Genomic DNA, 25,397 nt, shown 5'->3' with positions numbered 1-25,397 from the left:
AAAACACTCCACACAATTAAAACTAGATCTAAATAACTGGAAAAACATTAATTGCTCATGGGTACAATGAGCAACATAATAAAAATTACAATCCTACCCAAACTAATTTACTTATTTAATGCCATATCCACTGAACAACCAAAAATCTTTTTTACTGAATTAAAAAAAGCATAACAAAATTCATTTGGAATAACAAAAGATCAAGAATATCAAGGGAAATACTGAAAAAAAATGTGAAGAAAGGTGACCTAGCAGTACCAGATCTCAAACTATACTATAAAGCAGTAGTCATCAAAACAATATGGTACTGATTAAGAGACAGAAGGGAGGATCAGTGGAAATGATCTCAGCAAGATAGTGTATGATCAACCCAAAGATCCCAGCTTTTGGGACAAAAGTCCACTATTTGACAAAAACTGCTGGGAAAATTGGAAAGCAGTATGGGAGAGATAAGGTTTAGATCAACATCTCACACCCTACAGCAAGATAAATTCAGAATGGGTGAATGACTTAAATATAAAGAAGAAAACTATAAGTAAATTAGGTGAACACAAAAGAATATACCTGTCAGATCTTTGGGAAAGAAAATATTTCAAGACGAAGCAAGAGCTGGAAAAAATTACAAAATGTAAAATAAATAATTTTTATTATATTAAATAAAATTTTTTTTGTACAAACAAAACCAATGCAACCAAAATTAGAAGGGAAACAACAAATTGGGGGGGAAATCTTCATAACAAAAACCTCTGACAAAGGTCTAATTACTCAAATATATAAGGAACTAAATCAATTGTACAAAAAATCAAGTCATGCCCCAGTTGATAAACAGGCAAGGGACATGACTGGGCAATTTTCTGATAAAGAAATAAAAACTATCAATAAGCATATGAAAGTGTTCTAAATCTCTTATAATAAGAGAAATGCAAGTCAAAACAAGTCTGAGGTACCACTTCACACCTAGCAGATTGGCTAACATGACAGCAATGGAAAGTAATCAATTCTGGAGGGGGTGTGGCAAAATAGGGACATTAATGCATTGTTGGTAGAGTAGTGAACTAATCCAACCATTCTGGGGGAAATTTTGGAACTATGCCCAAAGGGTGCTAAAAGACTGCCTGCTCTTTGATCCAGCCATAGCACTGCTGGGTTTGTACCCCAAAGAGATAATAAGGGGAAAGACTTGTACAAGAATATTCATAGCCGCACTCTTTGTAGCAAAAAATTGGAAAATGAGGCGGTGTTCATCAAATGGGGAATGGCTGAACAAATTGTAGTATATGTTGGTGATGGAAATACTATTGTGCTGAAAGGAATGAAGAACTGGAGGAATTCTATGTGAAATGGAAAGATCTCCAGAAATTGACATAGAGTGAAAGGAGCAGAACCTGGAGAATGTTGTACACAAAGACTGATACATTGTGTCACAATCAAGTTTTAATACTTTTCTACTAGGCAGCAATGCAATGTCCATGACATTTCTGAGGGACTTATGAGAAAGAACACTATCCACATCCAGAGAAATAACTGTGGGAGTAGAAACACAGAAGAAAAACAACTGCTTGATCACATGGGTAAATGGGGATATGATTGAAGATGTAGATTCTAAACAGGCAACCTAGTACAAATATCAATAATATGGAAATAGGTCTTGATCAATGACACCTGTAAAACCCAGTGGAACTGATCTTTTGCTATGGAAGGGAGGTGGAAGAAGGAGAGAGAAAGAATATGAATCATGTAAAAAATAGACTCGAATACAGGACTACAATCCCCATGAGCCTTTGCTCCACTTCCCCAGAATGCCTTGTAATCTCACCTGGGCCGAGATCGAGAAGGTATTTAAGTGGATTCAAAGGCTTTTGAAGAGGCGCTTGGCTTTTTTTGGACTTCCGTTTTGGAGCAGACACGGCTCTTTCCATAATGTAGGTGAGGTCTAGGCCTCTGGCCTAGACACGTGTTTTTTCTTATCCTGTATTTTCTTTTAATCCTTAACTTTAATAAACCTCTAAAAAATATAATACTCCTTGCAGAGAGAAACTAATTTCTACCTCATACCTCAGTCTCCCCATATTCCATAAATTTTAATCTTTACAATCATGTAACCATGGATAACTTTTCTTAATTAATCAATTAAATAAAATTTTAAGAACATAAAAAAATAAAAACAAGGACAACAAAAATTTTTTTAATTTTTTCTATGGTTACATGATAATATTTTCTCTGAGTTATACACATACATATGGGTATGTATATGTGTGTTATAAAGATAAAAATTAATGGTTGGACCATAATTTTATGAAATTATGTAGTTACCAATATTTATTATATCTTAAGTCAGAAATTTATTTACAAAATATAGAGGAAACAATAAAGTAGGGAAATATGAAGAGGATAGAAAAGTTATCTATCCTATCTTAATCAAGGGAGAGATTAATTTGCTTTCAACCAGGAAGGCTAGTAGTAAGTAATCATGTGGCCTCCTCCAAGATGGAAGTTAGTTTCTCCAGAAACTAGGAAAGGAGTCAGCCTTTCACTCACACCACAAAGTAGTCCAGGAGTCAGAGTCCAAGTTGAAGCCCTTCTCCAAGCTGCAGTCTCCAGCTAAGCTCCCTTGAAGACTCTCTCCACATCAGGAGATTATCTCCACAAGACTGACTCAAGTTGTAAGATTCATGGCTTTTTAGGGTGATTTCTTTTCCCTGCCCCTCTTCACAGGGGCCAATCATAGTTTCCAAATTGTCTAGCACTGCCCTAGTGTTTTTGGGAAATAATTCTCACCTTCTGGAGAGGTGCATACTAATCAAAAGAGTTCACAGATTCCTGACTGATTGAGTTTCTGAGGGTATAAACTCTGACCATAGGATTTACACGTTTGGGACTGAGTTAAAAGGGTGGAGCTCTCTAAGTAAGTGACTTATAAGTACTTTAAGTACCTTGCTAGCTTCTCACCTATTACTAAGTAGAGTATTCAAGCTTTTATTGATTCAATTCAAAAGTAGACAAAGAAGAGTTAATACTGTCTTCACCATGTAAGTAGGGGTACTTAAGTTAATGTTAACTCAAAATAGAAAAAGGGAATAAAGGATTTTCTTTCACAAGTGTAAACTTGGAGAGAACAAATAATTCTCTTTTATACTATATGTGTGTGTGTGTGTGTGTGTGTGTGTGTGTGTGTGTAATCCCTCTAACCCATTTATACATTATTCATTTTTGTAAAAGAACAATCTTTAAACCAAAACCCCAAATCACACACCCATATAAACAAATGATAAACACATGGTTTGTTTTTTTAAATGGATTTCTATTCCCATAGTTCTTCTAGATGTGGATAACATTCTTATAAGTCTCTCCGAATTGTACTGGATCATTGCATTGCTTTAGTAGCAAAGTCAAGTACATTTGATCATCCTACAATGTTAATAATCTCTGGGTATAATGTTTTCTTGATTATGCTTATTTCACTGTGCATCAATTCATGGAAGTCTTTCCAGTTCCATCATTTCATCATTCCTAATAGCACAATAGTGTTCCATCACCATCATATACCACAATTTGCTTAGCCATTCCCTTTGTAAAAATTAAATTAGTCTTCTAGTAATAAAATAATATATTTCATGAGGTTTTTAAGGATTATTAGAATTCAAGGAATAAAGAAAATACAAAAATAAGAAACCATGTGCTCATGGCTGATTAGCCAATTCAGAACACCTGCGCTTAGCTTATTTAATACATCATTGCAATGGGAGAGAAGAACATAGAAGAGAATAGAAGAGGGAGAGGTAAGTGTTACTGCCAGTTTAGATTATACCTTATTGAGGGATTTCCCCTCATTTTCCTTTTTGATACCAAAAAAGAGTGTATGCACCTTTAATTGGAAAATTTTTTATGGGTACAAGATGATTATGTCAAATGATCAATTGTGGAGACTAGTTTCCCAAATCATCACAGAGGGGATTATGAAGATGAGATTAACTCTCACCTGCCCATTTTTACACTTAATCACCAAAAGTGTACACATCCTACTTATCCTTAAATATGGGGAGGACTGTGACCCATATGTGCAATAGTGGGTGACAAATCAAAACCCAATGACTGCCCCCTGGGCAGTCCTAAGCAAAACTTTAGCTGTAATTGGTACACATAAAATGGAAGGAAGGCACAAGTAGGAGCTGTCAACTTTCTTCTCTCAAAACTAAATAAATGTAACAAAAAAATAATGAGAAAGAAATTAAGGAGTTGAATAGAAATTTAGAAAAGTTAGATATAATAGATTGGAGAAAATTGAATGAGAATAGAAAGGAATATGTGTTTTTCTCAGTGGTATCTGGCACCTACAGAAAACTGACAATATATTAAGGCATAAAAACCTTATAACCAAACGCAGAAAGGCAGAAATATTAACTGCATCCTTTTCACATCATATTGCAACAACAATATAAGACTGTGGAAAGATAGATTCAAAATTAATTAGAAACTAAATAATCTAATCCAAAAGAATGAATGAGTCAAAGAACAAATCACAGAAACAATCAATTTATTAAAGATAATGACAACAATGAGACAATATGTTAAAATGTATAAAATAAAGTCAAAGCTATACTTAGGGGAAATTTTTATGTCAATAAAATAGAGAAAAAGCAAATCAATGAATTGGGCATGCAACCAAAAAAAAATCATTTTTTAAAATTCTCAATTAAACACCAAATTGGAAATCCTGAAAATCAAGGAAAGATTAATAAAACTGAAAGTAAAGAAACTATTGACTAATAAATAAAATAAAGAGCTGCATTTATTTTTTTAACTATGAAATATATAGACCACTGGTTAATTGAGGGAAAAAATGAAAGAAGAAAACCAAATTACTGACACCAAAAAAAAAGGTAAATTCACTACAAAATGAAAAAGTTAAAGCAGTTATTAGAAGTTATTTACCCAATTATATGCCAATAAAACTGACAATTTAAGTGAAAAGGAAAAATATAAATTGTCCAGATTGACAAATGAGGAAATAAAATATTTAAATGACTCCATTTAGAAAAAGAAATTGAATAAGTCATCAATGAATTCCCTAAGAAAAAATCCCCCGGGCCAGATGGATTTACAATTAAATCCTACCAAATATTTAAAGACATATTAATTCCAATGCTATATAAACTCCTGGGGAAAATAGACAAAGAAAGATCCTACCAAATGCCTCTTAGTACACAAATATGGTGCTCATACCTAAGTCAGGAAGAGCAAAAACAAAGAAATAAAACTATAGACCCATTTCCTTAATGAATATCAATGCAAAAATTTTAAATGAAACACTAACAAGGCAATTAGATCAAAACATCACAAAGATCATACACTATGACAAAGTAGCATTTATGCCAGGAGTGCAAGGCTAGTTTAATATTAAGAAAACTATCAACATAATTAACCATATAAAAAAACCCCAACAGAAATCAAATGATTATCTTAATATATTCAGAAAAAGCTTTTGACAAAATACAACAATCATTCCTATTAAAATACTGGAAAACATGGGAATAAATGAAGCTTTTTAAAAAAATGATAAGTAGCATGTATCTAAAACCATCAGCAAGAATTATCTATAATGGAGATGAATTAAAAGCCTTCCTAATGAGTTCAGGGGTGAAGCAAGGATGCCCATTAATCACCACTATTATTCAATATTGTGCTAGAAATATTATAAGTGAAGAAAAAGAAATGGACAGAATTAGAGTAGGTAATTAGGAAACTAAATAATCATTCTTGCAGAGGATATGATGGTATACTTAAAGAATCCTAAAGAATCAGCTAAAAATCTAGTTGAAATAACTAACAACCTTAGCAAAATTGCAGGATATAAAAGGAACCCATATAAATCATCAAGATTTCTATATATTACCAACAATGTCCAGCAGAAGAGATGAAGAAATTTCATTTAAAATAACTATAGATAATATAAAATACCTGGGAGTCTACCTATCAAGACAAACCTATGAATTATATGAACACCATGGCAAAACACTTTTTACACAAATAAAGTGTAAAAATACATTTGGCGAGTTAAAAAAATAAAATATTTAGATGGAAAAACAGTCCCAATATAGGTTCAAAACTTTTCAAAACTGTTTAACTCGCCAATCAGATTCAAACTGTTCAGATACTTTTGATAGAAGTAATCAAAAGTATCCCCAGTGATGAAGTGAAGCGCAAATGTGAACGTCCCTTCAGGGCCAGGTGCAAGGATGCTAAAGAGACTCTTATTATGAACATACACTATTTATTGAAATATATAAGGATAAAGGAACCACTTCTTCTGTGTTTCACTGGCTACATTACTCCTCCATGATCTGACTAACCCAAATTTATACTATCTAAATAAAAAACTACCGCTATTATCCTTATAAATCTTAACTTCGCATTCAAATTATAAGATAGTAAAGGCTAGCCGGTTGAGTCTCAACAAGAATCAAATTAGGACTCTGAGTCTTAAGAGTCTCAGAGTCCAAACCAAAGACCAAGTTTTTCTTTGGTCTTCTCAGATATAAAACAATCTATAAAACCACAGTAGAGAGTCACTAGTGTTTCCCAAGTTGGGAAAGGAAAACAATGAGCTCCTTCAGATCTTTCCCTCAGACAGAAAGAGAGGCAAAGATGTTAACCTCCTCCAGCTCTGAGAGAGAGTCTCAGAGAATGTGTTTCTGCCAACTGCCAGTGAGTGTAATTGACAGAGAAAAACAGTTATAGCTGTGAGCAGTTGAAATTAACATGCTCTCTCAGCTCTGCTTCAAACTCCAGTTCTTTTCTCAAGCCAGTCACTTTATTTCTTATCCCTAAACTAATAAAACAATACTTATTTTCTAATATCATCCTTATAAAAGTCAGATCTAAACATTTGGAAAAATATTAATTTTTATGGGTAGGCTGATTTAATATAATAAAAAATGACAATACTACCTAAATGAATTCACTAATTTCTTCAGTGCCATGACAATCAAACTACAAAAACATTATTCCACGAAGCTAGAGAAAAATAATAAAATTAATCTGGAAGAACAAAAGTTCAGGAATATCAAGGGAATAAAGGAAAAAAATGTGAAGGAAGATGACCTAGCTATGCCAGATCTCAAACTGTATCATAAAGCTATAATCATCAAACCAATGTGGTACATATTGTCCAAGAAAAAAAGTAGTAGTTCAATGGAATAGATTAGGTACACAATACATAGTAGTAAATATCTATAGTAATCTAATCTTCATTAAACCCAAATATCCCAGCTTTGGGGACAAGAACTCTCTTTTTGACAAAAACTGTTAGGAAACAGTACCTATCAAACTACCAAAAAACTTCTATAGAATTAGAAAGAATTATAACAAAGTTCATCTGGAACAACAAAAGATCAAGAATAACAAGGGAAATAATGAAAAAATGTAAAGGATGGAAGCCTAGCAGTACTTAACTTTAACTGTATTATAAAGCAGTGGGCATCAAAACAATATGATACTGGCTAAGAGACAGAAAGGTGGACCAATGGAATAGATTAGGGGTAAATGACCTCAGCAAGCTAGCGTTTGATAAACTCAAAGATCCCAGCTTTGGGAACAAGAATTCATGATTTGGCAAAAACTACTAGGAAAATTGGAAAACAGTTTGGGAAAAATTAGGTTTAGATCAACATCTTACACCCTATGCCAAGATAAATTCAAAATGGGTAAATGACTTAAATATAAAGAGGGAAATCATAAATAAATTAGGTGAACACAGAATACTATACCTGTCAGATCTGTGAGAAAGGAAGGAATTTAAGACCAAGCAAGAGACAGAGAACATTACAAAATGTAAAATTAATGACTTCAATTATATCAAATGAAAAAGTTTCTGTAAAAACAAAACCAATGCAACCAAAATTAGAAGGAAAGCAACAAACTGGGAAAAAATTTTATAACAAAACTCTCTCACAAAGGTTTAATTTCCCAAATATATAAGGAATTCAGTCAAATTTACAAAAAAAAAATCAAGCCATTCCCCAATCAACAAATGGTCAAGGGACATGAATAGGCAGTTTTCACATTATGAAATCAAAACTATCAATAAGCACATGAAAAAGTGTTTTAAATCCTTCCTGATTAGAGAAATGCAAATAAAACAACTCTGAGGTACCATCTGACACCTAACAGATTGGCCAATATGGCAGCAAAGGACAATAATAAATATTGAAGGGGATGTGACAAAATAAAGATCTCCAGGAATTAATAGAGTGGAAGGAACAGAACCAAGAGAACATTGTACACAGAGACTGATACACTGTGGCACAAGGAACTAAGGAAAAAGAATGCTATCCACATCCAGAGAAAGAATGGTGGGAGTAGAAATGCAGAAGAAAAACATATGATTGATCACATGGTTCACTGGGGATATGATTAGGGTTTTGATGTTAAACGATCACTCTACTGCAAATATGAATAACATGGAAATGTGTTTTGAACAATGATACATGTATAACCCAGTGGAATTGCTTGTCAGCTTTGAGAGGGGGGAGGGAAGACGGATGGGAAAAATGATGAATCATGTAACCATGGAAAAATATTATAAATATTTTTAATTGTTAGGTAAAGTAGAAAACAGTATAGCAGAAACTAATTATAGACCAACATCTCCCATGAAGATAAATTTCAAATTAGATTCATGATCATCATAAAAGGTGATACCATAAATAATTTAGGGGAGCATAGAATAGTTTACCTTTCACATCTATGATAAGGAAAGAATGTCTGACCAACAAGATATAAAGAGCATTATGGGATATAAAATGGGTACTTTTGATTATATTAAATTTAAAAGGTTTTATGCAAACAAAATCAGTACAACCAAAAATAAGATGGAAAGCAGAACTCAGAGAGGAAAAAATTAAGCAAGTATTTCTGATAAAGGCCTCATTTTTCAAATATATAGGGAACTGAGTCAAATTTATAAGAATATCAGTCAAATCCTCAATTGATAAATGGCCAAAGGATATGAACAGGTAGTTTTCAGATGAAGAAATCAAAGCTATCTAGAGTCACATGAAAAAATACTTTAAATCACTATTGATTAGCAAAATGCAAATTAAAGCAATTCTGAGGTATCACATCATACCTATCACATTGGTTAATATGACAGAAAAGGAAAATGATAGATGTTGGAAATGAAAATGATGGATGTAGGAAATTTGGGACACTATTGCACTGTTGCTGGAACTATGAATCTATGATCTAACTATTCTGGCAAACAAAGCACCATAAAACAGCATTCTCTTTGATTCAGCAAATGTGCCATTAGTTATGTATTTCAAAGATGAAAAAGGGAAAAAGGGCCTTTTATATAAAACTATCAATAGCAGTTCTTTTTGTGCTGACAAAGAATTGGAAATTGAGGAAATATCCATCAATTGGGGAATGGCTGAACAAGTTGTAGTGTATGGTGAAAATGGAATTTTATTGTTCAATAAGAAATGAGGAAGCAGGAAAAAATTTGAAAACCTAGGAAATACATACGTGAACTAATGTAAAGTGAAGCAAACAGAAACAAGAGAACATTGCACACATTACCAGCAGTATTATGTTATATTTATAAATAATTTAGCCATTCTCAGCAGTTCAATGATCCAAGAAAATTCTGAATGATTTATATTGAAAAATGTTATTCACCTTCAGAAATTTGTGGTGTAGGTCTCTCTGTCTCTCTCTCTGTGTCTTTTTCTACCCCCCCCCCCTCACCTTCAGATATACTAGATTTCCCTCTTCCTTAACTATCATCAGACTTTCCAACTCCTCTAGCTGTAATCCTAAATCTTTGCTTCCTTTCTTGGACAAACTCTTGGAACACATTTTCTACACATGGTGCCTCTCCTGTCACTCCTCTCACTTATTCCTCAACCCTTTGCAATCAGATTTTCAAAGCTCATTCCTAGATTGAAATTGTTCTTTCCAACATTATCTCTTCAGTATGCAGAGTGATGGTCTTTTCTTCATCTTCGACCTTCTCAGCCTCTCTGCAGTTTCTCATGCCGCTGAGCAATCACACTTACTGTATAATCTCCTCTTTGAGTTTTGATTATTTTCTTTTCTTCATGTGCTCCTCCAATCTGCTTGAATGTTCCTTCTAATTTCCTTTGCTGGCTCATGGTCCATATCAGGGCTACTAACTGGAAATGTTTACCAAAGTTCTCTTCTCTTTTCCTTTGATTTCTTCTCTCTCTGAATGTCTCTCTCTGTCTCTGTCTCTCCCTCCATGTGTGTATGTTTCTTTCCACATCATGACTAATATGAAACATTTTATATGATATCACATGTATAAAAATTGCTTACTTTCTTAAGGAGATGGAGGTAGGGAGAAGGGACAGATAGAATTTGTAATTAAATTTTTTATAAAACTAATGTTAAAAATTGTTTTTACATGTAATTAGGAAAACTAAAATATTAAAATATTTTTTAAACAAACTAATCCAAGTACCAATATCTATGGAATAGAAGTGTATGTGACCACTCCAAATATTGGGAGGAAATACCACTGGTAAGGGCTAGGGCAATTTGCAGAGAGCCCAGATGCCCCTAAATCCCCCTAAGTTTCATGGAGAATGCTGGAGAGATGAAATGTAACATACCTAGCTTTAGAGAGGGCCAGGCAGGCCATTGTTACAAGAGAAATACTAAATGATATTACTTCTTATCAATCTAAATGGCAAAGATGACAAAATAAATAAAAAATGTAGTGTTGCTAACAAAATATGCACACAAATACATTGTGTCCATAACTGTGAACTTGGACAAATACTTTGTAAAACTATTTTGCAGGTCTTCTGAAAGCTACCCCAAGGTTAAGTCACATTATTGGTTAATAAATATTACAACTCTGGCTCATGAGTTCTCATTAATGTATTTCTTTTACAAGTCAAAGGGCTTAATAGTTCAAGGAAAATACTCAAATGATTATCTTCTACCTCAACAATATGGGCATTCTCTCTACTGATACATGTTGCTACACATCCATTACTGCCCATTTTGTGCAACTCATGCCCATGTCCCAAGATAAATTTGCCATAAGGAGTCCAACCAACAAGCTGGAAGCTAGGCTTTTTTTTTTTCTCTTGATGTTATGAAGATACAGGATTTTAATGGTTATTTTTTATTCTGGCCACTTACTTGACAAACTCATCTTTCTCCCTCAAAAATATCTTTGATGAAATGTTTTATGCCACTTTTCCTTTATAATTTCTACTGTAAGATTAAAATTCATAGCCAATAACTCCAAGTATTATATTTTATAAGATTTATTAATAATCATTTTAAGTAGAGGAGATAAAAAGACAAAAGTAAAAGCCTAAGTAAAGAGTTTTCCTGACCACATTAGCAGGAGATGAGAGAGCAAGGGTGGTGTTACAGAAACTTTGTCTCAAAAATGTAAGGATGTAACATGAGGATGAAAATGGGATTTGAGGAAATGGAGTCCGGGGGTATAAAATTCTAATTACAACATCCCCTCTGTGATTCTAATGGAAAATGAGCATGTAGAAATCTCCTAGATTTACATGCCTAGTTTCCCCCATGAAATCAGTACATATAACCAACTTATATATCTAAAGGTCTTTAACTAGAAGTACATGCAATATTGCACTCTCTGAGGGGAAATTATAATAATTTGAGGATAAAAGGGAAATAAAAGGGGAAAAGAACAAAACCAATGATTGCTATATTGACAAAAAAACAATTGGGGGCAGTCCTCTTTGGCATAAGATTATACATTCAAAATAAATGTGTTCAACCCCCCACAGTTCAATTTCACTTCATCCCAAAGTTCAATCTAGATCTTTGTGGTTTCTGCAGACATCTTTATGGCACCTTCTCCAAACAGTTCACTTTCTTGATTTGGGAAGGTAGCAAGTTTCTTATCATAAAATTACTCTCAAACAAAAATAAATTTATAAATCTAGAATTTTATGACAATAATAAAATCCCCCCTGAGGAGGGTATTGCCCAATACACAGATCACCCTGGGATACATAGCTGAGTTATGAGGCTGTAAGGATAATTTTAGGGTTGTGACCTAATCTAAATTAATTTGGTCACCAGAGAAAATCCCAAATAAATACCCAAGTCAGTTTGGAAATTTATGGTGATTTTAATTAATATAGAGGGAAGGAATTAAAGAGAAGAGACAGAAAGAAGGTATAGGATTTTTCCTGCCTGGCCTGTGCCAGGGGGAGTTCAAAGACCTCTGCCACAAGATCTTTGAATAAGATTAGAGGCTTTTCTAAGAGGATAGTGTTTGGAAGGTAAAGGAGAAAAGAATAAGCCTAAACTCTGAGAGAGCTCAGTGAAGATGCCTCACCTGAACTAGGCTACTAAGCTTCTCCCAGTATAGTATCAAAGAAAACTCACTGCCAGACCCGGACAATAGTTGCCACCATGCCAAGATGCCCAAATACTCAATAAGCTACCGCCAGAGCCACCTCTCCATGGAAAGAGACTGGAGAGAGGAAGTGACAGGAAATATATAGACAGTTTTTACATCACTTTCCTGTGTCTCACATGTACCAATGGTAGCTTAAGTTTGACTTAGGACAGCCCAGGGATCTGTCAGTTGTTTCTGATTGGTCATTTGCTAGCACATATCTGTCATAGGCCATCCTCCTAAATACTTAATCCTTAAGTATGGGTGTAGACATTCCTGTTTTTGTTAGACTAAGTAGGGTGGAGTAATCTAAAGTTCACAAGGCATATGAATCAATTGTCAAAAGAAAATAAAAAACACAAAAAACACAAATTAAAAAGAAAAAAATAACTTCTGGATGAAACATAAAATATCAAAGTCTCATGTGTAAAAATTCTAATTCTAAGTAAGGAAGAATAAGTCCATAATAGGTCGTTGAATCAGGGTCAGATTAAAGTGATTTTTTTGTCCCACAAGCCTGCAGTGGCAATTATGGACTTACCTAATCAGCAACCAAGACTACAGAAAATTTCCATACCATAAAAGAAAGAAAAGGGACAGATTTTGAAGCAGATGGGAAATATCATTCCCTGATCTGATTTTACCTTTGCTCTCAGACATAGGGAAGCCAGAATGGCAGCCAAAGTGAAGTATATGGTATAAGTGTGGATCTGGCACAAGGGAATCCTGTGTATGACTTTGCAAACAGTTGCTTCCTCAAACCCCAAAATAAGTTCAAGTCTCCTGTCTTGGTGCAGAATCTCATCAATCACACTACGATTGTGCTTGTGGGTACTGTGCAGATTAACTTTGTGCTACTTGGCACTGTACAGTGGCTCTTTTGTGATCCCTTCTCCTGGAATCAGTCACAATCATTAATAAAAGTCCCATGATATTAAACAATCAATGGCAGGTTTCCATAGTCTAAAGCTTTTGGGTATGCGCTGACATTAGAGCTAATGGACATTTTAAACTTATCTTAGTGTAAAAAAACCCATTAATACTGATAACATGTGCTTCAAATACCAAAAAAAAGAGAGAAAAAAGAAAACTTAAATACTCTATTGAACATACAAGAAAAAGCAATAATAAAATTTTAAAAAATTAAAAGTACATAGTTCACAGTGACACACCCAGGAGAGGTGCAAGACAAAGATTTCTTACCCAAAACTGAGATCCATTTTCTTTTTTAACTTGGCCATGATTCATAGTGTGAGTGCAAATGATTTTCACTAAGTAACAGCTTTATAAAACAGTAGTATAACAGGTAATGCACATTCAAAGAAGTACCAAAATGCCCAAAATCATAATAGCCCATTTAATCACAATACCAAACAAACCCAATATCATTATGATTTGCATGAGTATATAGCCACTTCCTGTGTGACATTAAAAAAAACAAAACTATAAAGCTCATGGGTACTTGTCACAAGTTATACAGATCTAGCCAATCTTTCAACACTGGCAAAGATATTTCTAACAAAGTCTATTGCTGCCATCATTCCAAAATGTGGCAGGAGAGCCCAGAAAGAAAAAAAAAACACAACTTCCATACTTTTGATGAAAACCTTTGGGGTCTAAAATGTCACCAAGAATCTAGATCATTTTGTTGGAAAGGTAGAGTAAATTGAAGTTACAAATAATAATTTAAAAACCAAGCCCCTTGGGAAATCTCTAGTCCAGTCATATGGGGAGGGTACATATAAAGACAATGCTATAGAACATAGAGCTAATGGTTAAAACATAGTAGCTACAAATGACATAGTGAAATGGAACATTATAGATTAGATTAATATGGAAACTTAAAAAACAATTAAATATTAGAACAATCAGCAAATACAATATATGTGAGAGGATTTGAGCAATCAAGCTAAGAGCCCTTTTCTCCAATTCTGAGAGCTGCATTACAGAAACTTCTTCATTATTTGGAGGGGAACAAACTGAAACAGTTAACATTAATAAAGCAATGGGGTCTCAAAAGGCTTAAAATTCACCTCCAAATTCTTTAAGATTCCTTCCCCTCCCAAGTATCATCATCCATCTAGATTCCTTTGGTTATACCTCCAGGGTTCCTCATACTGAGGCAGATTTCAGCACTGAGCATAGTGTAGATGAACCCCATTTTGGATGTATTGCAGAGCCTGGGCATGCTTAGATAGTAAGGGGAATGAATCTCCCTTCTAAAGTTTGAGATTACTCAAGCTCACAGCAAGGACAATTGCACTCAGGAACAGTAATGAGAAAAGATACCCTAAAACTTTAAGTTGTGTGAGCTTGGTAATGTTTTCTAGGAATGGGAGCTATTTGAGACAAGCAGGAAACTGGGATTTGCTTGTAATTCTACTACCCTAGTATGTACTGGCTAAAGTTTGGAAGAATAACCTTTCTTCCCCTCCCCACTAGGGGTAAAAACTTCAGGGGCCACATGTAACCTAAGTCCCCACTCCCACAGCCAGGAGCATGGATGCCTCCCTGGGTTAGCCAGGCTGAGGTTGGGATGGATAGCATGGATTGACTACACTCTGTGTTCCCCTGCTGAAAAAGTGGCTAGCAGAAGGCTTGAGACCCACATAGGGGGAGGGGGTAAAGATGACTTATACCTCACCCTCCAAGCAGAAAAAACAAGGTGCTTCTAAATGGCTTTTGAACACTTGGGCAATTGGGCAAAGACTGTAGTAGCTTGAGGACAGCAGAAGAGGTGTTAAGCAGCTTATCCTTTCCAGCCAGGAGTCCCAGGGTGGGATGGCTGGCAAAAAACAGAGGGAAAAAAACCAGTATGGTGAAAAGCAGTTTATCAGCAGGAGCAAAATTTATGTACTCCCTATCCTTTACTCAATGGCTTTCTTTAAAAAAAAATTTAAGGATTCTATCTTCTGTAGTGGCTTACCCAAAACGTAAGATTAAGATTAATATCCAATAACTCCAATTATTATATTTTATAAGATTTATTAATAATATCTTGAAGTATAGGAATAAAAAGACAAAAGTAAAAGCCTGAGTAAAGAGAAGTTTTCCCCACTGCATTAAGCAGGAGAAAAGAGAGCAAGGGCTGGGTTACGAAAACTCCAAAACATAAGGTGAGGATGAAAGTGGCATTCTGGGAAATGGAGTCCTGGGATACAAAATTCACATTACCTTTGGCCAACTAATAAAAATATATTAAGCACTTATAATATCCCAGACATGGTGCTTATTGCTGGTAATACAAATACAAACAAAAAGACAGTCCCAGCCCTCTAGGAGTTTACAAATGGAGAAGGCAACACAAAATAAAGGGGAAAGGTTGGGCAAGGGGAAGCAAGGTACCCAGGGAAGAGTAGTTTAGGAACAAAACTAAAAGAGACTAGATAGAGCTGGTCGTGCTGGCAAACTTCCCTACTTCCCTCACCAGTCACCCAATTCCTTCACTGTGGGGCTGAAGGTGTTTATCATAAACCCTCTCTTCAACTAAAAAATTATATTCCCTACACTGGAATTATCCAAGTGTACAATCAGATTATTTGTTGGCCAAAATATAGCATGTTTATGTATAGTTTTACATAATAAAGCAAGATTTTAGGCCCAGGATAATGACAATGCCTCCAGGGATGTTGTATTTTGTCAAATGCTTTTTCTGATATCAAGTTAAATAATTCTGAGGTTTCTTTTGGATTTGGTGAGTTATGGTAATATGGTCAACTATGCTGATGGTTTTCTTAATATTGAGCTATCCCTTCATTCCTGGTATGAAAGTCACCTGATTGTGGTGCATGATTCTTATGATATAACTTGGTAATCTCCTTGTTACTATTTAATTTTTGTGCATCAATATTCATTAGGAAGATGGGTCTGTTATATTTATTCTCTGTTTTAGCTCTTCATGGTATGGTTATAAATACCATATTTGTCATAAAAAAGAGTATGGAAGGATTCCCTCTTTCCTTCTTTCTTTTTTTTCAAATTTATTTAGAATATTTTTCCATAGTTATATGATTCATGATATTCCTCACCCCTTTTCTCTCCCCACTCCAGGAACTGACAGACAATTCCGCTGGGCTATACATGTATCATTGTTCAAAACCTATTTCCATGTTATTCATATTTACCGTAAAGTGATCTTTTAACATCAAAACCCCAATCATATCCCTATCAAAATATGTGATTGATCCCATGTTTTTCTTCTGCATTTTTGTTCCCTCAGTTCTTTCTCTGGATGTGGATAACGTTCTTTCTCATAAGTTCCTTTGGATTGTCCTGTATTGCTGCTAGTAGAAAGTCTATTACATTCCATTGTGCCACACTGTATCAGTCTCTGTACAATGTTCTCCTGGTTCTGCTCCTCTCACTCTGCATCAATCCCTAGAGATCTTTCCACTTCACATGGAATTCTTCCGGTTCATTATTGCTTTCAGCACAATAGTATTTCCATCACCAACATATACAATTTGTTCAGCCATTCCTCAATCAATGGACACCACTCATTTTCCAATTTTTTGCTATAAATATTTTTGTACAATTTTTCCTTGTTATCTCCTTGGGGTTCAGAATCAGCAATGGTATGGCTGGATCAAAGGGCAAACAGTCTTTTAAAGCCTTTTGGGCATAGTTCCAAATTGTCCCCCAAAATGGTTGGATTAATTCATAACTTCACCAGCAGTGTATTAGTGTCCCAATTTTGTCACATCCCCTTCAATATTTATTACTTTCCCTTGCTGCCATATTGGCCAATCTGATAAGTGTCAGATGGTACCTCAGAGTTGTTTTTATTTGCATTTCTCTAATCAAGAGGGATTTAAAACACTTTTTCATGTGCTTATTGATAGTTTTGATTTCATAATGTGAAAACTGTCTATTCATGTCCCTTGACCATTTGTTGACTGGGGAATGGCTTGATTTTTTTGTAAATTTGACTGAATTCCTTATATATTTGGGAAATTAAACCTTTGTGAGAGAGTTTTGTTATAAAAAATTTTTCCCAGGTTGTTGCTTTCCTTCTAATTTTGGTTGCATTGGTTTTGTTTTTATAGAAACTTTTTCATTTGATATAATTGAAGTCATTAATTTTACATTTTGTAATGTTCTCTGTCTCTTGCTTGGTCTTAAATTCCTTCCTTTCTCACAGATCTGACAGGTATAGTATTCTGTGTTCACCTAATTTATTTATGATTTCCCTCTTTATATTTAAGTCATTTACCCATTTTGAATTTATCTTGGCATAGGGTGTAAGATGTTGATCTAAACCTAATTTTTCCCAAACTGTTTTCCAATTTTCCTAGTAGTTTTTGCCAAATCATGAATTCTTGTTCCCAAAGCTGGGATCTTTGGGTTTATCGAATGCTAGCTTGCTGAGGTTATTTACCCCTAGTCTATAACCCTTCTGTCTCTTAGCCAGTACCATATTGTTTTGATGTCCACTGCTTTATAGTTCTGGTACTGCTAGACCCCCATCCTTCACTTTTTTCCATTATTTCACTTGATATTCTTGATCTTTTGTTGTTCCAGATGAACACTTATAATTTTTTTTAATCCTATAAAAAAAGTTTTTTGGTAGTTTTATAGGTATGGCATTGAATAAGTAGCTTAATTTGGGTAGTATTGTCATTTTTATTATGTTAGCTCATCATATGCATGAACAATGAATGTTTTCCCACTTATTTAGAATTAGTTTTATTTGTGTGAAAAGCATTTTGTAGTTGTGTTTATATAATTCCTGTGTTGTCTTGGCAGATAGATTACTGAATATTTTATATTATCTAGAGTGATTTTAAATGGAGGTTCTCTAACTCCTGCTGCTGAATTTTGTTGGAAATATACAGAAATGCCAATGATTTATGTGGGTTTATCTTGTACCCTGCAACTTTGGTTAAATTGTTATTTTCACTAGCTTTTTAGTTGATTCTCTAGGATTCTTTAAGCATACCATCATATCACCTGCAAAGAGTGACAGTTTAGTTTCCTCATTGCCTACTTTAATCCCTTCAATTCCTTTTTCTTCTATAATTGCTGTCACTAGCACTTCTAGTTTATTATTAAGTAATAAAGGTGATAATGGGCATCCTTGATTCACTCCTGATCTTATTGGGAAGGCTTCTAACTTGTTCCTATTGCAGATGATACTTGCTGATGGTTTTAAATATATACTCTTTATTATTTTTAGGAATGGCCCTTCTATTCTTATGCTTTCTAGTGTTTTCAATAGGAATGGGTGTTGTATTTTGTCAAAGGCTTTTTATGTATCTCATAAGATAATCATGTGATTTCTGTTGGTTTAATTATTGATATGATCAATTATGTGGATGGTTTTCCTAATATTAAAACATTCTTTCTTTCTGTTATAAATCCTACTTGGTCATAATGAAAAATCCATATGATAATTTTTTGTAGTCTTTTTGCTAATATTTTATTTAAGATTTTTGCTTCTATGTTCATTGAGGCAATTGGCCTGTAGTTGTCTTTCTCTGTTTTTGTTCTACCTGGCTTTGCAATCAATATTATGTTTGTTTCATAAAAAAGAATTTGACAAGATTCCTTCTTTGCTTATTTTGTGAAATAATTTGTATAATTTTGGGGTTAGTTGTTCTTTAAATGTTTGATAGAATTCACTTGTGAATCCATCTGACCCTGGGAATTTTTTCTTAGGAAAAAATTTCTTTTTTCTGTTCAATTTCTTTTTCTGTTCAATTTCTTTTTCTGAGATGGTATTATTTAAGTATTCTTTTTCCTCTTTTGTTAATCTAGGCAATTTATATTTTTGTAAATATTCACTCATTTTACCTAGATTGTTGTATTTATTGCCATATAATTGGGGAAAAGTTTTTAATAATTATCTTAATTTCGTCTTCATTAGAGGTGATATCACCCTTTTCATCTTTGATACTATTAATTTGATTCTCTTCTTTTTTCATTTGATTAACCAGTACTTTATTTTATTTGTTTTTTTCAAAGTACCAGTTCATTTTTTAATTTATTTAGTTTAATAGTTCTTTTACTTTCATTTTATTAATTTCTCCAATTTTAGGATTTCCAGTTTAGTTTTTATCTAGGGATTTTTAATTTTATTTCCCCCCAATTTTTAAAGTTGTAAGTCCAATTCATTGATCTCTCCCCCCCCCCTCTATTTTGTTGCTCTAGACACTCAGAGATACAAATTTTCCCCTGAGTACTGCTTTGGCTGTATCCCATAGGTTTTGATATGTTGTCTCCTCATTGTCATTCTCTTTAATGAAGTCCATAGTTATTTCTACTATTTCTTCTTTGACACACCAGTTTTGAAGAATTAGATCATTTAGTTTCCAATTAACTTTAAATTTGCCTTTCCATGGACCCTTGTGTGAAAAGGAAAACTGTGAACCAAGCATTTGCATTTCTGCCTACTATAATGGAGCCGACATCAGTTGGAATGTGATGGGAGGGGGAATGATAGTTGGAGTGGGAGAAGAGGATTGTGGGAGAAACTGCTAACTGATGGGTCTTTGCCCTCTGAACTCCATCGAAAGTGGAGCAAAGACCTGGAGCTCTAGATCCCAACCTATGGAAAAGCTTTGCCTCCATTTCCCTTACCCAGAAGAAAAAGAAGGTTCTTGTATGGTTTTTTTCCCCCCACTGGGTCAGTCACTTTATTTTGATTTATGATGATGATTCAGATTATGAAGTAATTTCCCACCCTCTTTAAAAAATAAAGGCACCCCCCCCAATACCCCAAAGTGTGATACTAATAATATGCACACCTGGTTCAGGGTGTGAGGAGGCCTGGGCAGGATGAAAGGTTCTCCCTGGCATCACTCAGAGTCTTGGTGGGAAGAAAGCAAAGGGGCCAGGCAGATGGTAGGGCAAAGCCAGGCTCACACTCTCTTGTGGGAAGCCATAGTGTCGAACAGTTATTCCTTTCTTTTTAAATATTTGCCTTTCAAAACCCTACAACTTCCTGAGAAGCTGTAATTAGCCCATTTCTGGCACTGAGCTCCAGCCAGAAGCACAGCTGCCGGATCCCCACTGGAAAGCCCAGGAAACACATAGTTTTCCAATTTGAACAATTACAGCACACAGTCCCCCCACCTTCCCTAGTTACATTGAAACCAGATTTTTTGGGAAAAGAATTCCTAAATCAGCTGCCATCAAAGAGGAAACAGAAGAGCTATACCTCCTTTGGCCATCCTCACTCTTTCTGCTTTCTTTGCTCCTGGGAATGAGGGTTTGTGACTTCTGGAAGGCAGTCTCTCATGGCCTGAGCTCCCCAGATTCACTCAAGGAGCATGTACTTAGCATCGGACAATTGGAGTCTCAAGTCTGTGTAGACAACACTTGGAGGAACGCTGGTGGACTAGAGATGGGGGATGAGGGCAGACTGGGAGGCAGTGAGTGAGTGAGTGAGTGAGTGAATGAGTGTGTGTGTGTGTGTGTGTGTGTGTGTGTGTGTGTGTGTGTGTGTGTGTGTGTGTGTGTAGGCTGGCCTTCCTTGTTAGCTAATGCTTCCTCCCTTAAGTGTTTTACAAGAGATGAAGCCCAGCTTGGTCATGATGTTGGTTTGCTTCCATTGTGCAATGCACTCTGATGAGATTTTAAAGTCAGCCTGGAGTTTCTCAAATACTTTTTTCTTGGGTTTGAGCTCTTCATCAGATTGGCCCTTCTCATATCCCTCCACAAACACAAACACATGCTCCCCAGGGGCTGAGCCTGAAGGAGGGTCTAGGAGCTCCACCTGGAGGTTTGCCCCTTCCATGGACACACAGAGAAGCATCCCTTGTGACTCTACTCCTCTTATTTTGGGGGGTTTCAAGTTGCACAGGACCACCACAAGTCTGTCCTGTAGTTCCTCCTTGAGAACAAACTGAACCAGGCCACTCACCACTGTCCATTGCTCAGGCTCCCCAACATCAATCTTCTCCAGGTACAGACTATCTGCATTGGGGTGCTTCTCCACACTGATCACTTTCCCTACACGGATATCCAGTTGGGATGGGATGACCTCTTCTGGCTCCTAGTTCTTGGCACAGCCTTTGGCCATCGACTTCTGTTTTGTTAAGTCAGGGTAAGCTGCACTGGATAGCTTCTTCAAAGCAGGTACATTAAATCTTTCCCGAATGGGGTCCAGTAATTTGTTCAAGGCAACTTCAACTGCATTCTTCAGGTCTCCAGGATGGACCACCTGGTTGGCAAAGTCCTTTTCCAGCTATGAGTAAGCCATGTAGGCTTTATTGCCACCCCACTTCTCATCTTGAAGAATCACAAACTCTGACTTCAGAGGGAAAAGCACATGTCTGATGAAGGCTAAGACTCCATTGTTTTCCACATTCCCTGGCTCACAGAAGGCTTTTTTTTGGTTTCTTTTTCACATCCTCCTAATGATCAAGAAGATCGATCTTGGACTCTTCTGAAGAGCTCATTTTACTGCCTGTCAATCCTGGGACCATAGGATTCATTAAGTGGATCCTCTTTGAATAGCCCATTGTTGGGAGGTAATTTTCTGCAAAGGTAAAAATCTTCCTCTGATCAACTCCTCCAAACTGGGCATCTACTTTCAGATATTCCTCATCGAGGACCTGTAGTCCTGGGTAGGGTAGACCACTCAACAAAGGGTATTCCACCTGTTTCACAACTTCAGCCCCAGCTTTCTTTGCATCATGTTGGGTGATCATTGAGGAGTTTGTCAATATCCAGAGTATACTCTTTGCAGAGTTGGAAATCAGTCCCTTTGACAAACTTTAGCTTCTCCAGGGAAACCCCAATACTCTCCAACATGGACTTGATCACATTCTCATAGTAGGAGGTCCATAGTTCCAGGAGTTCCCATGGAGCCTTCATATTGTCCAGGTATACATGAAGATCAGCAAACAGGATTGTCACCTCACTACCTGCTTTCAGGAAGTCAATGATTTTTGACATTGGCACAAAGTAGGCTACATGTGGCTTGCCTATGGTTTCAGTCCCCCAGGAAAATTTCAATTCTTGTTCCTTCAGAATCTCCTTCAATTTTTCTTTACCAAGGACTTCCTGAAGATTACAGGTGATGAGATGTAGTTTCTCCTCCAGCATTAGCACGTCCCCCATGGTGAAGTGTGTGAGGGTCTGGGAGCACTAAATAGAACTCTGTCATGTAATAATTAAAATAGTTGAGGCCATAAACTGTGGCAGTTAAAATAGTGGAAGACTTAAATTATAGTAGATAAAGAGTGGATGAATAAATTGTGACCACAGAAATATGTTTTTTATATTAAAAATAAAGTGGTCACAAGGGAAATATTCCCAATTATTAAAATATACCCAAGTCAACTGGGTTTATAGAGATTTTAATTCATACAAATGAGGAATTAAGAGAGAGAGAATAAGAAAGGAATAAGTATCAAGGGCCTTAAGCCAACATGGCCTAGACCTGAGTCTTAAGAGAGAGATCAGTCAGTCCTTAATCACTCACCACAAGATCTGTCCAAGCAAGGATTCAGAGGGACAGTCTCCTTAGAGGGAGTTCCAGCCAGAGTCCTCCTCAAAGGGAGTTCCAGCCAGAGACTCTCTTCAGAGCCTCCTTAGAGAGATTCTTCTTCTCAACAGCCTCCTTAGAGACTGTTTCTTTTTTTCTCAGATTTCTCATCTCCTTATATAGGGAATTTTCTCCTATGTCACCTCCCCTAAGTTCTTCCATCTACCAATCACAGTAGACGTTTTTCAAAGGACAGACCATTCTTAGTTCACACCTAAGAAGGTGTAAATTTTTGAGTAATTCACACTAGGAAAGCTCTGGGTAAGTTTATCAGCTCTTTGTTCCTTATAAATTCACAAGTTGCTTGACCTTTATAGGTACTTATCTTAAGAACTTTTTGCCTTATTATAAGTATGGGTTTAAGTACTTTTCATTGTTCAGAAAAGAGTTTACAACTTTATCTTCCCCTAGGGCAGACTTAAGTAGGTGAAGTAGAGTTCTCATATTCCTGATCTAAGTAGAGTTCACTGCCTAAATGGGGAATGGTCTTAATCCAATCTTATGAAGTAGGGTCTGGGAATTTTTAAGGTTCACAGTCAGCATGTCTTCCCTCCGGCCTTCTGTGTGCACTTGCGCCCCTTCCCCAAATGAAGCCAGCGCCTCCACCACAAACCCCCAGAACAGTCCAGGTTCTTGTATGTTTGAGATCATCCATTCGAGGAAGAACAAACAACAGCTGCTGAGAAGGAGCTGATCCCTTAACCTCAGGGGGTCACCCTGAAGATCCTTTCCATCCCTTGACCTTCTCAAGAAGGACACTTGACACTTGTTAAGGTAGGAGAGAGACATTGATTAGCTAAGAAGAGTTGAAGCTGAGCCATTTTGGCTCAGCTGAAGAAAACTAGAAACCCAGTAGGGTCTCCTCTTCCCTCAAACCTCTCCCCTTTCTTGATTTACTAAGATTATTATTAAACTACTTGAGAAATAGAAAATCACAGTCAGATTCATATTGAAGGGAGAACTAAGAACAAGAGGCTGGTGGCTAAGATAGTCATTAGCCTACATGGAACAAGGAGAGCCAACTTATAAAGGTCTGTTTATTAGACAAGGAGAACCCCTGGGGTTCAACTACTAGTCAAGCCTTGCTAAGTAATCTCCACTAGTCCCCAGAAGTTCTCTCAAGGACACTGGTCCTTAACCTAACCTTACCCAGGGTACCTCTCTTGTGGGTTGAGTGCGAGGGAATTTGAAAACAGCCTCTCAGCCACAGAGGGTATTTCCTTCATTTTACCTCTTCAGCCCTCCAGAGTCTCTCTGTCCTTTCCCTTCTTCCATTCCCTATTACCAACCCTTACTATATCCCCAGTACCTCTTCAATCCTCTTTAATACCTCAAGGATTACACTTGTTAATTATAATTTAATCACATTATGATCTGAAAAAGTTGCATTTATAATTTATGCTTTTCTGCATTTGTTTGCAATATACCTATGCCTTAGTACATGGTCAGTCTTTGTATATGTATCATGTACTGCTGAGAAGAAGGTATTTTCCTTTATTTCCCTGTTCAGTTTTCTCCAGATATCTATTAACTCTAATTTTTCTAGCATTTCATTCACTTCCCTTACTTTTTCTTATTTATTTTTTGGTTTGATTGATCTAGTTCTGAAAAGGGAAGGTTGATATCCCCCACTAGTATGGTCTTACTCTCTATTTCTTCCTTGAGCTCCTTTAATTTTTCAGTTAGACATCTAGATGCTATACCATTTGGTGCATAAATGTTTAGTAATGTTGTTACTTCATCATTTATAGTACCCTTTAGTAAAATGTAATTTCCTTCCTCATCTCTTTTAATCAGTTTAATTTCTACTTTGGCTTTGTCTGGTATCATGATTGCTACTCCTGTTTTTTGTTTTTTTTTTACTTTAGATGATGCATAATCAATTCTGCTCCAGTCTTTTACCTTGAATCTGTGTGTGTCAACCTGCTTCAAATGTGTTTCTTGCAAACAACATATAGTAGGATTCTGGTTTTTAATCCACTCTGATATCTGCTTCTGTTTTATGGGTGATTTCATCTCATTTGCATTGTATTATGATTATTAACTGTGTATTGCCTTCCATCATATTTATCCCCTTTATATCCTGCTCTATTCCCTTTCACTCTCTTCCTTGCCAGTATTTTGCTTTTTTGTCACCCTCCCATTTCCCCCTCCATTCAATTACCTCCCTCTTCCCTTGTCTTATTCCCCTTCTACTTCTCTGTAGGGTGATAGAATTCTATATTCAACTGAGTATACTTGTTTTTCCCTCTCTGAGCCAGTTACAATGAGAGTAAAGTTTAAGCATTGCCAGTTACCACCCTTATCCTTCCCTTCTGTATTGATTTTTCACTTGTCTTTATGTTATATAATTTACCCCATTTTACCCCTCACCTTTTCTCTTTGTTGGTTCTTTCATTCCTGTATTTGTTTTGTGGAGATATTTTAATCTTGGTCAGACAGGATTCTCATGGTGACACAGACCTGCTGCTCTGGTTACTCCTC

At 35.8% G+C, this 25,397-nt stretch overlaps 1 protein-coding gene and 1 pseudogene across 1 annotated transcript in view; one reads left to right on the top strand and one right to left on the bottom strand.

The window, feature by feature from the left end:
* Nucleotides 1–25,397, top strand: part of TMEM67 (transmembrane protein 67) — a 148,005-nt gene that overhangs the window by 1,472 nt on the left and 121,136 nt on the right. The gene's annotated exons all lie outside the window — the stretch shown is intronic.
* LOC100029704 (tyrosine--tRNA ligase, cytoplasmic-like) lies at nt 19,819–22,486 on the bottom strand (annotated as a pseudogene).

Source organism: Monodelphis domestica, chromosome 3, assembly GCF_027887165.1.
Source record: "Monodelphis domestica isolate mMonDom1 chromosome 3, mMonDom1.pri, whole genome shotgun sequence".
NCBI classification, from domain to species: Eukaryota; Metazoa; Chordata; class Mammalia; order Didelphimorphia; family Didelphidae; genus Monodelphis; species Monodelphis domestica.
Note: the sequence above shows the minus strand (reverse complement) of the source record. Positions and strands in the feature narration are given on the sequence as shown.